Source organism: Opisthorchis viverrini (assembly GCF_000715545.1).
Source record: "Opisthorchis viverrini unplaced genomic scaffold opera_v5_15, whole genome shotgun sequence".
Classification (NCBI taxonomy): Eukaryota; Metazoa; Platyhelminthes; class Trematoda; order Opisthorchiida; family Opisthorchiidae; genus Opisthorchis; species Opisthorchis viverrini.
In genome coordinates this window covers 382,206-398,527 of record NW_008751671.1, presented here as the reverse complement: position 1 = coordinate 398,527, position 16,322 = coordinate 382,206, and positions in this window count along the sequence as shown.

Genomic DNA, 16,322 nt, shown 5'->3' with positions numbered 1-16,322 from the left:
CTTCTGGAATGCCGAATACCAGCTTTAATATGGGTGGTGGTGTATTTAGAATTCACTGCAGCTGTGTGGGGCTAGTAAATTATGTGGTGATTAGAAATCAGACACCAAGCATCCAATGCTCCATAGAGGTTCTTGGACTCAACCTCCACCATATGGGTAACATGGTCAACTCTTGTGTTCTTTTGGCCGTCCTATCCTATTAACCTAAAGCTTGCCGCTTTATATCAGGTTTTAAAGATGTCGGACACCGCTAAATTTTCCAGCCGCATAAATAGGTGACCACCTTTAGTACGATGCAACTGAAACAGCAGCAGTGGGCTCAAGCAGAATTAAACTCACAAAGTACGCAACACTTGGTCCAAATGTGAACAGTAGTAAATCTCCACATGCTGGGCCTACTATTTTCAGTTTGTGTAGCCTCATTTGCTCTCATATAAACATCAAATCACCTGGCATATTTAAACTGGACAGATAACTGGCCATTAAGAAAAAGAAAATAATCTCCAGCTTTCACTGACTTAAGAGAACGTCAACTCGTCAACTGAATGTGTGGGATATCCCAAGGACATTATTATGCTTCATGGTCAATTTTTCTGAATGTTCAATGCATGGATGCGATGTTCTTCGTGAAGAGATTATAAAAATACTGATGAAGACTGTCCAGCTTCCCGCATTTGCTTGAATACTACCAACAATAAGTTTACGCTCGGTTTAATACCAACCGACCTATCGGCTAATGTTAAGGCTCATCTTTTAAAAGCTTCTCCTGTTAAAAGCTAAATTTTATACCTACCAGCATCAGAAGGGCTGAATCAATGAGGGGCATCCAAAGAGCCTTAATCAAACTAACAATGTGTATCATCACATTGAGGAAATTCCTTTTTCCATCAGAACATACGAGTGCTTACGGTGCTTGCGTGCTTCCTTTAATGGCCAGTTCTCTATAGCAGTACCAAAATGCATTGCATACCTCTCGGAAATGAAGGGTTTCTCTAGTCTATCGGCCAGAATGAGACACGTTTTAAATAGACTCTTGCTTTGCAGTTCCTACAATAAAACTTTCCGGAGCAGGATTCCTGAGGGCAGTTTCTTAAGTCCAACAAGAAAGTTCTCTAGAGCGACTAACTTCTGGCTATGACTACTTTCTAATGGATAATTTGAGATAACTTTGGTGGCAAATTGGATAAGATAGCTGTTAACTTTTTTCCATTTGCAGTTAACTCATAAGTTCCACATGTACATAGACCATGAACGATTGTTTCACGACTACCACAAGTGCTTCACAAAAACGAATGATCATTCTAATATCTCTTTGGGATATGACATTGAATTATCAGGTGCATGATATGCACAAGCGTTACTGCTTACCTAATAGGTGACCACTTTCATCGGTTTAATTAAATTTCCATTCAAATCTATAAGGTAAAAGCTCTCATTTTTCTGGCTGAGTTTCAAACAAGCTGTGAATCGGTATTAGCAGTCCGAAACCGATAGGTATATTCAGCTGTACGAACAAACATCGAGTAGGCATCTGTTTACCAGAGGAAGGCCAACGCTTTTGACAGTACCGTAACGAATTTGATTCAAATAGGTGCGTGCTAATCGCGCTAAGATATACATACATACATCATAATGACGTTTACAGGCAAGACGATATACGTAATCCAACTGGTACATTGCGATAAGATGAAATTATTTTATCAGAGCTAGGATATTAAAGTCAAAGATAATAAGGGAGGTTAAATGTGTCAACAGAAACAACTTTATGGATATAAAACGTGTTGTTCTGGAGCTATACAGAGCAAACAAGATATGGTATAAAACACATATAGCATATATTTTTGTAGTTTATGCAAGCCGAATATATTGACCATTCGAGTAACCGCCGCGAGGTGTGAAGTTTATTGCATGGGAAGTTTACCCAGGCTTTTTCGGTGGCTGTTCCCAAATAGATATTTTCAAATTAAGCTTTAAATACCAACCGCACGCTCAAACTGCAACCTTCGCATGCAATCAAAAAAGCAGATTTGTCAAGTGTCCCGAAAAAAACACAGGATGTATTGCGTACCACGTTTTTGTAAAAAGTCTCTGGTTTTCTGCAAAAACAGATATCAGCAAGTATGTTTTGAGTGCACTTAAAGAGATCCATCGTTACTGGAACCTTTTAGTACACGCAACGATTTGGATGTCTTAGTGGGCCCTTGTTTTGAAGACCTATCTATCGGGCCATCATCTAGTAACTACTAGCCCGCGCATACTGATAGCTCTAGTTTGTAACTTGCGCTTCTAGGACAGGTATCTAGACATTTTGGTGTTCATTATCCCAACCACGTTGAGAACAAACGTTGTGAGCATCCGTCTGATGAAGATGTTGTGCTCCTTTGTTGTTGATTTGTCTGAAAATTTCACTCCTCTGTGTATCTAATCAGCAGACTACGCAATTGTGCAATTCATCAGACATTTTTGCTTAAGAAACACAACCTCTTGGGAAGTTGGAAACCGCATTGTTCAAGAGGAAGATAACTGCCAATGACTGAAAAATCGTGTTCGAATATTTGGTATTCGGAGGTAAGGATGAGCGTGGTTTCCTAGATGAGCGATTTCATCAACTATTTGAGTATATCAGGAAACCGTTATCATTAAAATTGGTCTAAGAACACTGGTCTGCAAGCCAGATGGAATCAATTATATCTGAAGGCGCCTGTGTTGTAATCAAATTTGTCTCGTCATCAGAGCACTTCCACTGAAATAACACAACACTTCGTTGAACAAGAGTGCGTCAGTGTTGTTATGTTATTTGGCAAACAGATATTTTGAGCAAGAACCCAGCAACTTAGTAAGAAACGAACAAATAAGTAGTCTGCAGTGGTCGCGAACAAGACAAACATGCGTATGCTTTTGATGGTACATGTTCTCCGAAGTTTCCGACGCGGAGTCCAACACGATGAAGTGGTGCAGGAAAACAGACGGATTACACGTCCGAATAAAACCGCATACTATTTACACTGTGTTTGGCTAAAATATCCTCAAAATTGGTGTGTCTGCATTGACCGCCTATTTCGGCAAACCCCGCTGACGAAGGTATTTTAGAGTGAACAAATTTTTCACCGATGAAATCCGCCCTGCAGTTTAGTCGCCACATGACGAATGAAGAACCAAGCAGCTTATGGATCATATTGTGCGGATCCTTGATTTCTTGCATCACTGGCCAAAATGCGAAAATTTGTCTAAACTTTGGTGGTCACGTTTCACGGACGATTTGAGGTGTGGCGTTTGGAGACTAAAAACTAGCCGACTAATCTGAGGGCAACCAGACAAATCATCCATACAGAGTCTGTGTTGGGCAATAACGTTTTTATAGATTTATCAGTCAATCAAGCTCCACTATGACTGAGTACCTATGAAAATAGCAACCGACCGTCCAAACGACAAGAGTGATCGGTTTTTTGTAACGTTGTGATAGACATCCGAGGCCCAGAATCGAGTCCAGTTGAAAACAATCTGAGTATGATGGCGATTGGCTCATGCATAGAATAAAGATTTAGATAGACATAATACACCGCTCACAAGGTTGCTTTAGCAGCACACAATTTATTCAAACGCTGTGTAAAATGTTTAGTTAGCCTTATCATTGTCAAGTTGTTGAAAGTATGTATTTCTGCATAGGCGACACATTCGTGTGTATACTTTTAAAATGTACGTATGAAAGCTGGTAGAATCAGACGGCTTTTGCGTACAGAATGCCTACAGTTTCTATCTAATTCTTCTGATGCCCTACGTGAGCTGAACTAAACAAGCAGATATGGTTTTGTAATATATCACTATTTCGTGTGGCACCATATATCCAGACTGAATGATGACTGCTGTCTGCGGTTAGTGCAGGTGGGTATTATTTTATTAGCAAATACAATCATACAGTTTGATAATTGACGTGAACTTCCGATCCAGGGAAGTTTATTCACAACCGACTGTCGAGCGAACTTTGAACTCGGTGACTCAAAGAATTCCACCACTATTGTGTTGAATGAATAAAGAATGTGCATGAAGAAAGTGATGATGTACAGAAGGGATTGGTTAAGTGTATCCAGTGTCGTGAATGCACCTCATTTTGAATGAGAATTATGATGTGGTACCTACTCTTTAATGGAATTCTCAAGAGAAAATGTCCACAGGGTGTAAGTAATCATGACACGAGCGTTTTGATGAAATCACCCACTGAAGAATACATTCTAAGGATCAAATAACATACGTCTTGTCATTCTCAAATGGTTTGACTTTGTTTAGACTTTCTATTCGATGGTCACTTGGAAACAAACAGTACTATCATGAATCTCGCTACAGCGTCAAACTACATCACCGGACGCCTCTCTAGCTATAGTAAGTTTGAGTATCCAGCATAGAAGCAGGTTAGAAGATGTCACACACCTGCGCGATCGGCCATTATGTTGGAAAACTTTGGGCAGTGCTTACCTGAATCAAATCAGCCGCAAGTTCTCGTTTCTTGCTTTGGCTGGGTACAACACACGGTGTACATTCAGTGCGGCAGTTTGGAATCACTAGAACACATATGTGCACTAATCATGTCTGTGTGATAACGAAACATATGCCTACACACTGAGCAGTTCTTCTGTCCAAGATGTCTAATCATAGCCACGATCTTGTTAATTAGATGCATGAACGTGGGAATTCATCTATGTCTTAGGCTATTTGTATCGTTCATCCTTGGTAGAGGAATGTAACAGCGTTTCGTGAATATCTCGGGAGATGATTCCATTTATATGAAATCACTTTAAGCAATGAAATCATGGAGCAATCTCATCAGCAGTGCTTACTGTGAGCCCGTACTCTTCGTTACCATACTTATATTTAAATTTAATTGGGATTGTAAAATAAAGCATAAATGGACTCGACAATTGCAGTATGTTTGCGGATGGATTAGCACTGTTTTCATCCAATTTTGGATCTTCATGGTAGGCGTAGAATGCTTCAAACTTGAGATGTGCTTTGTCAAGTGCGTATTGCAAGAAAGTACTTCAAGTATACGCAGCATGCCCATTATTGGATGAGTGGCCGCATTTAGTGTCTATGTGGAAACCGAGTGTCGGTTAAGTGACTAACCCGTGCTAAGACGAAACGTGCAACGGAGTAAGGTTGTCACACTAAGACGGGATCTAGCGTCACTCATGATGGAATAGAATCACCGTACCCTTGCAGAATGCCGATATTTTCGTCTGTGACACGGAACTACGATGTCTGCTCAAGCACCCAATATTCGACAGAATCGCGACAATGGTTGAAAATCGGAAAAAAGCCGTCGACGTTCCGAACATAATTCAGTACGATGAATTGTCAAACGTCACGTGAAAATGAGCTGGTGCACTGACCGTGAAGTGTGGAAATCAAGGAGTGCTAAGAAGTTAGAAGTGGCTCAGAAAGCCGAGACAGCTCGAATATTATTTCAGTTGATCTGCTTAACTGACCTCGTGAAACCGTCTGCGAGGATAAAATAGCGGGACCATTTTGAATAGGGTAGAATGCCCCAATCGGTGGACCAAAACTGGGAACTGCAATTCTTATGATCACTCATTGGTGTATTAAAATTAAAGGAGCAGCCGTGAATGCAGTTTCCCCTCTGAGGTTAGGTGTCCAAATGTTTTCTTGAGCGCCATTAAGCTCGCTCTCCGGATGACCTACCTTCCGCTTTGTTCAATGACTGGTAAGTGTTGCGTTGATCAAGCCTTCACACCGTCAGTTGCCATACGTACGTACGCCGTACGTATAGGCAACCTGATCCATCGTAATCCATTGACTGCATTTCTCCATAACACGATTTCGTATCAACAAATGTCATGGAAGTTTGCAAACATATTGCGAGGCTTCGACTTTATATCTTCATGGGCAAAGTGATTTTCTTAATCTCTCCTAAATTCAGACGCTTGGCGTGTGCATACAAATAAAATCAATTACAATAGTACCCAGTAATACGATCCGCTTCCTGCACAGCATTGTTTGAATAGAATTGTGAAGAATCAGTACCAAATACAGCGTCATACAAGGGAGAAGCAAACCCATGTACATGAGACACCTCGCTGAAATTTGAGGGAGATTATTCAGGCCTCCTATTTTTTCGAACTATTTGCTGTCTGTCGTGATATGATACGCGAATGTAACCAGAACGGCACTTCCGATGGTTTCCGAATGTTTCTGAGTGCCACCCTGCTCGGTCTGTCGACGAAAACAGTGTTTTTATTCGAGAAGAACATTCATGTTGCGTGCTCCAAGAGTGCAATTTGCCATTGGGGCACTTTGTTGAAGCAGCTGAGAGCTTACTAATGAGGTGCACTCTATACGCATGACACTCGAGATTCCAAGTCATAATTAGGCATTTAACTCAATCCCAACTGACACGCAACGATGTGGGAAATGCAATAGTTCAACTGTGTCCGATGAATAGTATCACAATAACCTTCTGTCTGTGAATGGTGAATTTCCTGCATGAAAGCCAAAATTAAGGAGAATCGTGAGTTTCGGGATAGAACATGCTGGTGAGAATTTTCCTGATTGACCTTTTTTCAGTGGTGTACCAAGTGAATCGACGGCTTAACAAAAACTTCACATTTCAATGACAAACGAAATATGCGATAACTAGGTTGTATATCACCAGATAGTGAGATCTCAGAGGTGCGGAACATTTCAGTTTGAGTGAACTGCGTTCAACGATTTATATATGATCCTTTTCGTTTAGAACACAAATATTGCGATGTCTATAGGTCCAATGACCAAGATGTCATGTCTGGTGGCAACAAAAGCATTCGAGCGTGATGTTCACCAGCATTAAATGCACGACCAAACTTCATTTACATTAAGCTCGTTCAAAGTATCTTCATCAAACGTAATCCAAATTATTGCGTCAGGACCACCTTTTGTGTGAACCCGTGGGCCTTCCATATCTATGGTTCAACTGGGCTTTTTATTCTGGATATTTGGAATCCATGTTTTTATCACTATTCTATTGGTGTAGATTTGGGATAATGTTTGGGACTGAGTGGGTTTTATGAGTCATGCAGCAGGATTATCCATGAATATGTCACACTAGGCTAAACAAAACAGCAATTTTCTCTCTGACGTCAACAGATTTTTACCTCTTTAAATTTAGCTTAGCTCGGTGCAGGTTCTATGCTATTCTGTAACTAAAACTAATGGTACGTGCATATTCCGCAGGGAAATCGTCCCCCGAACTGTTTTGATTGACCAAACCAACCGGGTTATCCGGTTCGCTAATCAGCTTCTTGGGTTAGCATGACAATGTAGGGTGTTCACGAAGTTGGAAATGGATGATTCAATTCAGTGTTGTAACCTGTTTCCAGTGGAGTCGTATCCGCACTCAAACCTGGGCCGTTTTCTTATTAGGGTATCCTGATTCAAAACAAACCTTAATTTGAGTCTAGTCGATATGTCTACTTTATTTAAAGGAAATGCATGTATCATTTAGTCTTTAAACCACATTGTGTTCCGGCGGTCCTTGAACTGTGAAATGTAGCAATGGACAGAGGAGTTTTCTTAATTGTATCTCAGTTGTAACCCGAGTCAAATGAAGCTGCATTCTAGGGGCCTATATTCTTGCGAGTTAGTTGACTTAGTAAGTTATGTCGGAATCGATACGTCATTACTCGAATGAGGAATGTTCGGTGCGTCTGCAGGTGCATTTTTCACACACCAGCCTTGAACCTAAATCCACAGAAGAGTTAACGTGAAATTTCGTACTTAATCGATTGGTACTAAGATATTGAAAACGTCATTTGTTGCTGATGACAAGAACATGAGCTACGCCTAAGTATTTTATTTGCTTCTGTCATTTTGTACTGGCTATGGTTATGTATTAGGGCTTAGTCTAGGATAGTTACGTGATTTTGATTAAGATTCTGCCTTTTCAGTTCCAGCGGTTTATGCTGACTTACCGATACTTCACGGTATATATCTTTTGTCTTTATTGGGTTCAACCAGGAGTATGCACCAAAAGAAACCTAGATGACTTTGAACCTTTGACCTTCCGTCCAGTAACAGCGAGTAACGCGCAATCAGACAGTGTGTATCGCCACTGTTATATCAGTCAATGAAAGCACATTTCGTGGCCACGTGTTGACTGGCTCTTGGATTGACAACATTCAGGATTTGAGGTTCACTCCTCATCGGAAATTTTGCTTCACCTGGGTTACTCAGAGATTGTTGTTGGTTTGGTTGGCGTTCGTAGAGAAATTGGTTATTTTGAGACCGTGTGGTGTGATTTCCGTGATTAAAGGGAGATCTGCGCCGTTTACTGTCCAGATAGGATCTAATCACAATGCTGATCAGATGCACATGGTTGAACGATGCAGTGTTTGGATAGCACATTGTGGTCCTGGGTTCCAAACTTCTTTGAGTTTTGTGGTCTCATGCGATGGTTCCCAATGAGGATGAAAAAATTCTACGGAAATTTTGGCTCATCAGGATGGATCGCCTTCATTTATGGCGTAAGAGCCTAGTCCAATTCTGCAAACCTCCTCAAGCTGTCCTCAACTGTCTGGTTGCTGGAAGAGTGTGGCTGTCTCCACGCAGTATTTGCGAAGAAATACGGATGAATTTTGAGCTCCACTGAGCAAGTTAAAGGCCTACTCTTAGAAGAGTGAAATCGGTATCCAATATCAATTACCGCTTGTCGAAATTAGACAGGTTTTTCCCAAAATTCGTTTTACGATTGATTGAAATGCCGTACAGTAATAAAAAACCAAACCAAAATTTCACATTCTTATTTCGGTCTCTGAGGCTTTAGATACTTTTTAGCCCATGTCGTTTGCTTTGACCGAGGAGCGTTTGTGTGTTTGGCAATTCAGTTTTTTTGCTTGTCCGTTTCAAGCTGTACACAAGAGACATCTAGGTGACGTTACTCAAAAGGATAACTAGTGAGGCTATTCATCTTGAATCAGGAAAAAATCCTAAACAAGGTAGTGAGACTGCAGTGTGTTCAACGGGGGAAAATGCCTGCTTACCTACTTATAAAGTGGTCAGGCACGTTTGTTCTAATCACGTGATAGTGTCGACAGCTTATCAGTAGGTTTTTGTCATAAGTTAGGGTGATTCCTTAAGTGTTAATTGGGGATTCGAACTTTTTTGTGCAATACATATGTGCATTCCTTTTGAAGCCTAACCCAGGATGATGACGTTTTCATTGTTGAGTTATCATATTGGCGTTTGTGAAGGCCAATTTCCTATAACGTTAACTAAATGCTGCGTTTTAATAAAACATTCCGCTATTTTTAATCAGATGTGTGGAAAATATTCCCACTAAGGTCCGATGAATACCTCAGCTTGTCTTGGTAGGATTTTATTAAATTGTGGTCAAGTAAAAACTATCACCGGGGGCGGAGAATTGTAAAACAAACAACCTCTGATAATTTCCAAGTGTTCTGGCGTCCGCATTACCAGGAAGCTTTTACAATTCAAATGTGAGTTGCGCACCTTGAATCTGTCAATTATTTCCATGTGAGGGTAACCCAACAAGGTCAAACTGAACATAGCTTATTAAACGAAACTTCAACCAGCTGGATGGCCTAAACTACTAACATTTTCGTGAAAAACCTGCTGCGCTGTCTTTAGTGCTTGCTGTTTTCACTTGATGTGGGATAATATTTATGCATTCGATAGACACATGTAACTGCAAAGATGAAGGCGACTCACTGTTTGTTGTATTAGTTTTCGCCAACAGAGGCAAAACATTTGAACAACTGTCAAATTCCATGAGCTGGGTGATCTATATTATAAACATTGCCGCGGAAATTATCTCTCCAGTAGTCAAGGTATCCGAGGATAAGCATCCAAACAGCTTCAATGCATATGTGAGAGAATGAGACTACTAGAGAACACCGTCAAACGTCATATATTGCTGATTAAAATCCAGGTTTACTGACCGGTGTTGAATAGACTGCAAAAAAGGCAAAAATATCATTTAACGGGAAGTCAAAAATGCGAATCACTTACTTAAGTTGGATGACATTAGTAAAATAGAATTCTTCCACTTCATTTCTCTCCTGCGGTAAGAATATATTGTGAAGGTGAGAAATCGCAGTGTTATGGCGCAGATTTAGCAAGATATACCAGTAGTCCCTTGACGGTGAATATCACAGACACCTGGGATTAATAAAACTACCTTAAGTCTACGGAATAACGGGAATGATATACAAATATTAGTCATAATAAAAACTTTCAAACAAAGTTTGAGATAATAGGTCAGATTTGGTTTTGGACTCCATTTTGGACCATTTTCTATGTGGCCACATTTTCATTCTTGCCTTTTCAAGAGTTTTCCAGTGACATCTATCGTACCATGTAAGATGTATCGTGTGATGCCTATTGGACAGGCTAATTCTGAAATGTCTACTCAAAGAACAGTAGAAAAAATTCATCAGATGTTATAAAGTTATGAAAGTTATGAAAGTATGATGACAGAAAGAATTCTGTTCATAGATGTATTGAAGTTGATCCTCTTGGCCACGGCGCTCGGTTTTAAACAGGAGCATTACCGCATCCGAGGATTTTGTTTTCTACAATGAGAAATTTCCTTAAACGGTGGATCCGTTTAAACGTCATTGAAGCTTTTATGGAACATTTGTGTACTGTTAAACTGAAACGGCTATATGACACGAATGCGAGAGAAACAAATCAGCCTACACACATACACTTGCGCAAACAGCACACTGCACACACTACTGACTAGGCTATTCAGCGGCAAAATGACCGCACTTGTACCGTATACCTACCGTACCAAGTAGAGGCGTGTGTTGCATGACGGCATGAAACCAAAGGAGAATCATATGAAAGCTTCGTACTTCTGGCTCGTAAGTGGCTCGCATTCATGATTTGAATGGTACCTGCGCAGATCTATTTCGTTAGGCACCGACAGCCTTCAAATAGGGTCTATCACGCAGTTGTTTGAATAGCCGCTGCCACACTTTAGGTAGTTACGACTAGAATTTACATTTTTCACTTCTGCTTACCTTATGTTTAACACCTGTATAGACCTTTCACAAATGAACCATAAGTTAACCAGTTTTGTCTTGGGCACCACCACGTTAGTAACTGCTTTTTGTGCATCAACAGTTATAGGTGATGGTTCACCTAAGTACTTTGATTAAAGGTTTAGTTAACTCAATTCATGGTGTTTCTTTACTCCAGCACGTTTATTAAACTATTGAACTCCGGAGTGATCGACTGGATAAACCGTTGGAGTTTTAATCTTGAAAGAAATACGCTGTTGGCGAATGCTCATATATACTCACCGGGATGTTACGAAATGTAATGAAAATTGTTGTACCGAGGTTTGTCACAATATTAAGAGAGAGCTTGTGCACAGAGAAGCGTTACACATAACCGGACCCCGTGATAGACATTTTTGTCGGAGGAAGCCTACAGCTTCCCAAAAATTGTGATTCGTATTGTGGGCTTGGGAGAGCAGTGTTCAGCGTGATGTGAAAAGGCTTTTATTGTTTGCTTCCTTAGCTCAATGGCAATTTTGGTTCTGGATAAATTTTTACGTGCAGGTAGTTTCTTTTAAACACAAATATTTACTTCATTCACCTGTTTCGCTCAATGAACCTAAATGGCACTCTTAGTGACGTAACCCATGTGAAGTTCACGGTTGGATTTAAATTAAGCAGTCACAGCCAGACAGATTTTTTCTTAGTCTGTGCAATATCTGGTTCAAATTTGTACTGTAAAAAGCCTCCAAGTCTGTAACTAACTCTTAACTATACGCTTTGTGTGCTTAGCATCCTATATCCGGCAACGAAGCAATCTGAAATCCCAGATTTCCCAGACCACTGATAGGCGAATAAGTGACAAGCGGTTTTTGGAACGGGTTAGTTCTGTTTGTAGTTTTTTCACTGTTGAGGACATACGAATCACATCAGCACTTTGGTACATATCCTCAGGTCCGGGAATGGTAAGGAAGGTTTTGATAGTAAAAGTATGTGACAGAATAATATCACATGGAGCGTGTTCTAAGACAGCATGTCAGGAGTATTCAAGTGGGCATTTCTAAATTAGTACGACTGGCGGAAATCTTCTTAAAACTTGTTTTGCACGGGATCTAAATTTCCGTCCTCCTGTATAGCGGAGGCAGTTAGGACCCGAAGTCAGTTTGGCCGCAGTAGTATCTTTTATTCCCAGTTCAGAAGCGCAAACGAGTTGGTTGTAAAACAGTGGGGATGTCTGAGAGCTTGATATTTATTGGAGTTGATGCTAAAGGCACTAGCCTATCATTTCAACTTTGTGTTATGTCACCCCAAGAAAACTGACAATAAAGAATTACTTGCCGTATGGTTGTCGGCCTACAGTAACGTCAGATAGCAAGGCAAAACCTGACCGCTTCCGTTGAATAAAGTTTCAGCTTTTTGCGCAAACGAGGTTGTTCATGGGGCTACATAAGCCGTCAAAAAAGCCTCAATATACAAAATAGGAGCTGACCGAAAATTTCTGTCTTTTCTAGGAGCTTAATTTATGTTTTTAACACTGGCGTTCAATACTTCATGCCTCCTTAAAATATTGCCCGATTAATTCAGCTACGCAAAAGCAATTATATCACCCGCGTGGACATTATTTCTGCCATTGCATATTTCACTATTTTGTTCCACCACTAGATACTTCATCATGTGCGGTGATTAATGGATGTGAATTTTCCAGTGATTCAGCACAATTTTAGTTTAATGCGTAATAATTTAAACAAAACCCTTTTAATTTACAATCTTCTGAAACGCATTTGTTTGGTTCAGTGCAACGAAGTAGTGTTGTTCATGCAACAAGTGTTCTACACAAAGTACTTGAAAACTGAGGTAAAATTAAAAACTGGGTACCAGCCCTGCATTTCCCATTGATACCTGGTCTATTTTGATACATGGTCAATTTGAGCATTGATTATGGAGTTTCTAAAAACATCTTATAAAGTTTGGGACAAGCTGCGTAGATTCTTCTCTACTCTTCGAAATGCTTAGTGCTCTTTTACCCTGATGACTTGCTAGGTAGGCACTGACTGTAATTGTTAATTAATTTAATTACATTTTTACAGGGGACCCAAAATCGTGGTTTCCTTTCGGGAAAGAATTCTAAAAGTTTTGATGTGTTTGCACATCAATGCATATCCAATGCTTCTGTTTTTGTAAAATAGGCATTCTTACCAATGGCAGCGATTACATAAATTCATTAATTCATGTTTTGTTGATGCATAAAAACTTACGTGAAGTTGGCGGCTTAATTATAAATCGGTCGCTATACTGGTCTGGCGCTAACCTTACCATTTTAGTCAGCTTCCCTAAAATTACGTTCAGCTAGCTCATCTTCCTTCATGTAACGCACACCCATCGCATCTATAACGTTGACTCTGCGGATACTGTGTAGGCGACCAAATGCATTCTCTGTAACTTGCGTTGGTGTGATCAAGCATTGTTAGGTTACGATTGTACTCGGACGGGCATACTGTAATGGTAAAATCATCGGCGTAATGCGCCTCTAACAGGCCTCTAAATTGCTGTTCTGTTAAACAAAGTAAACTACATCTTCTGGCTTTATTAGACGAATGTCTGCTTACTAGTTTTGGCAAAAACGTGCGTGACTAATATGAGTTATTACTACCAAGTTACGCAAAAAGTAACAAAAATGAGGACAAATGCTCAACCAAACACGTTTATTTCAGATTACGCTACAAACAAAAAAAAGGTCATGTATAACAATTACGCAGCCTTAGAAAATTTCGTTAAAAGAATCAAAGATGTGAATCCGTGACGCGCACGCAATTGATACGCAGACAATCTGCATTGTGTATGGTTTGCATATGCACGAATCCTCCAACTGAATTCTTCATGGCAGTAGATCTCATATTCAAAAAACCTTGCCTTCCAACGATTCGATATAAAGAAGTTCGGATCAAACGCCCTAAGCCAGTTATATACATTTTCCGTTGTTTGCTGTTTCTGTTTTCCCTTCCGGTTGTTGCTCGCCGTAAGAGTCTACACTTTTAGCAAAATACACCCATTTGCACACCTCTTTGGGTTTGCTGGAGATCATCCTTGAATACGGCTACACCTTTTATGACATTCGGACACTGGATTCTAAGTGAGCCCCCGTAAAAACCAAGTTGAAGTTTTTCGCGTAAAGCTGATGCAAACTGGGGAACTGAGCCTACATGATGAGCCTGAAGAAGGGAAAAACCGGTCCTTGGCATTCGATGAGTTTTCAACGACCTTGTGAATAGCAGATTAGGTTTGTGCCTTTGCTGTTTGGTTCTCTTTGTGTGTAAGTGTCATTCTAGACAGTAATGGTGCTGTATTTAATCAAATATTTTGGCGTCAGATCTGTTAGTTATTCAGATTTAGGTATCTGTTTTCAAGAAAAACGCAAATGGCTTACTAAAACGAGATCCGTAATATGCTCAGTTTTTTTCGTCTAGCTTCGTTAGCACAACCACAAATTTGTTGACCACTCTTGATTGCAGCCTAGAATACTGTCGCCAAAGTTGACATTTTCTCTGATCATTTTCTCGGCAATTCACTCAGGCGTAGTGTTGAAAGTGCGCAGACAATTTTGAAATAGTCAGAAGTTAAAATACTTGATATCAGCACCCTAGTTAAAGCCAAAAAATAAACTTCAGGTCTAAAAACTGAGTCGCCGCTTATCAATGCGCACTAACTAATAATTATGATAGATGATTGTCTGAATTCTGAGAAACAGTCATAACAAGAAGGAAGAAGGAGTTTAACATTTATTCGACATTCATTTCGAGATGCAAGGTTTTTTTGAAAATTTTTTAGCTACTTTTGTTATTGGCCAAACTGTTTTTGGCAAAAGAACACACAAAATGTTTGACATGAAGAAGGATTGATTAAATGTAGTAAAATCTTATAAAGACTCAAACCGAGGAATATTTAAAAATTAAATCACCAAAGGTTTTTCTGAACCGCAGGAAATCGATGGCTGTCACAAGTTGTAAGGCTTTACGTTGCAGGTTCAAAATCGAAGTCATTCGTTTCTCAGGTAAAGATCTTTCAAATTGAAAACACGGCTCATTTATCAGGATGTTCAGCTTCAAAAAGGATGGTTTGTACAACATCCTTAACAACACCAGTAAAGTCTTCAGAGAAGTAGAGTGAACTAAAAAAGCCACCAACTGTCACCTGATTTGCATGCAATGCGATGTGCAGAATGATGATCCAGCAAGAAGCAATTGTCTCAAAGTGTAGTGAAATGTAAAGACACCTTACCAACTAGGTCTTCCAATTTGGCTCAGAATCAGCCGCTAAATGCAAAATACTGGGGAGAACATAGTGTTTTTGTAGTCCCAATTCAAGATCAGTGGAATGCGTGGGTATATGGGGCATTGACTTGCATGGCTGAAAAAACAAAAGAAACAGAAAGTGTAATCGCCGTCGACCAAGAAGTGAAACCCCCTTACACGTACCCCATAGAAGTCGGTTGTGCTAAACCAAAAGCTTGCGTGCATTCGTTCAAAATATCCACAATGCTGTGAGCTCGAAATTTTAGCTCCAAATTCTACGTAATTTAGCTATCTAGTCGGGTCCAATTTATAAGTTTCGGTGACCTTAAAACCTAATGAAAAACTTGTTAATATTACTTTCTTGCAAGTCAGTAATGGTTCACGCAAACATTACGATAAGAGCTACATTGCTGCATTCCTTAACTAGTACCACCCTGTTTCACCATTGGGGTACGAAGTCGCTTTTATACATTTTGTTCAGTTATGGGTAGTTTTAGCAACAAGCCTGCTAGTTATGAGGCTCAGTAGTCTTGAAAGATAATGTTGTACCAAAAAAAGCCTTTTAAAATTTCCTCGTCTTTTTATGCTTCCATTCGAGGGGCTTTGACTTGTTCATACAAAGATTGAATTTTCAAGCCACTGCTTGAGTCCAAGCTAAATATTCCAAAAGCCTCGTGAACCCTCCTTCCAACCAATTCATGAATTTGCAGGGTATGATATTTGGCGTAGTTTAGACGAAACTTTGCCACAGTATTAGTGACTTGTTAATTACCACCGTCAGTCCGATTGACATTTGAACGGCTTTTGCAATGAGACTGCTATCCTTTGTGACCTAGAATGGTCATTTGTGCTCACATAATGTCCAGAAATACCAGCTAATTATTTTTTACTCGGATCTCAATGTTGCGTTTATACCCCAAACGTACGTTTGGAGTTGTCAAGGTGTCTGACGCCAAAGATAGAATGGATAATCCAATGCTTTTCTCAATAAGGCTGACTATCTCTTACAGCTGTCTTTAAAATT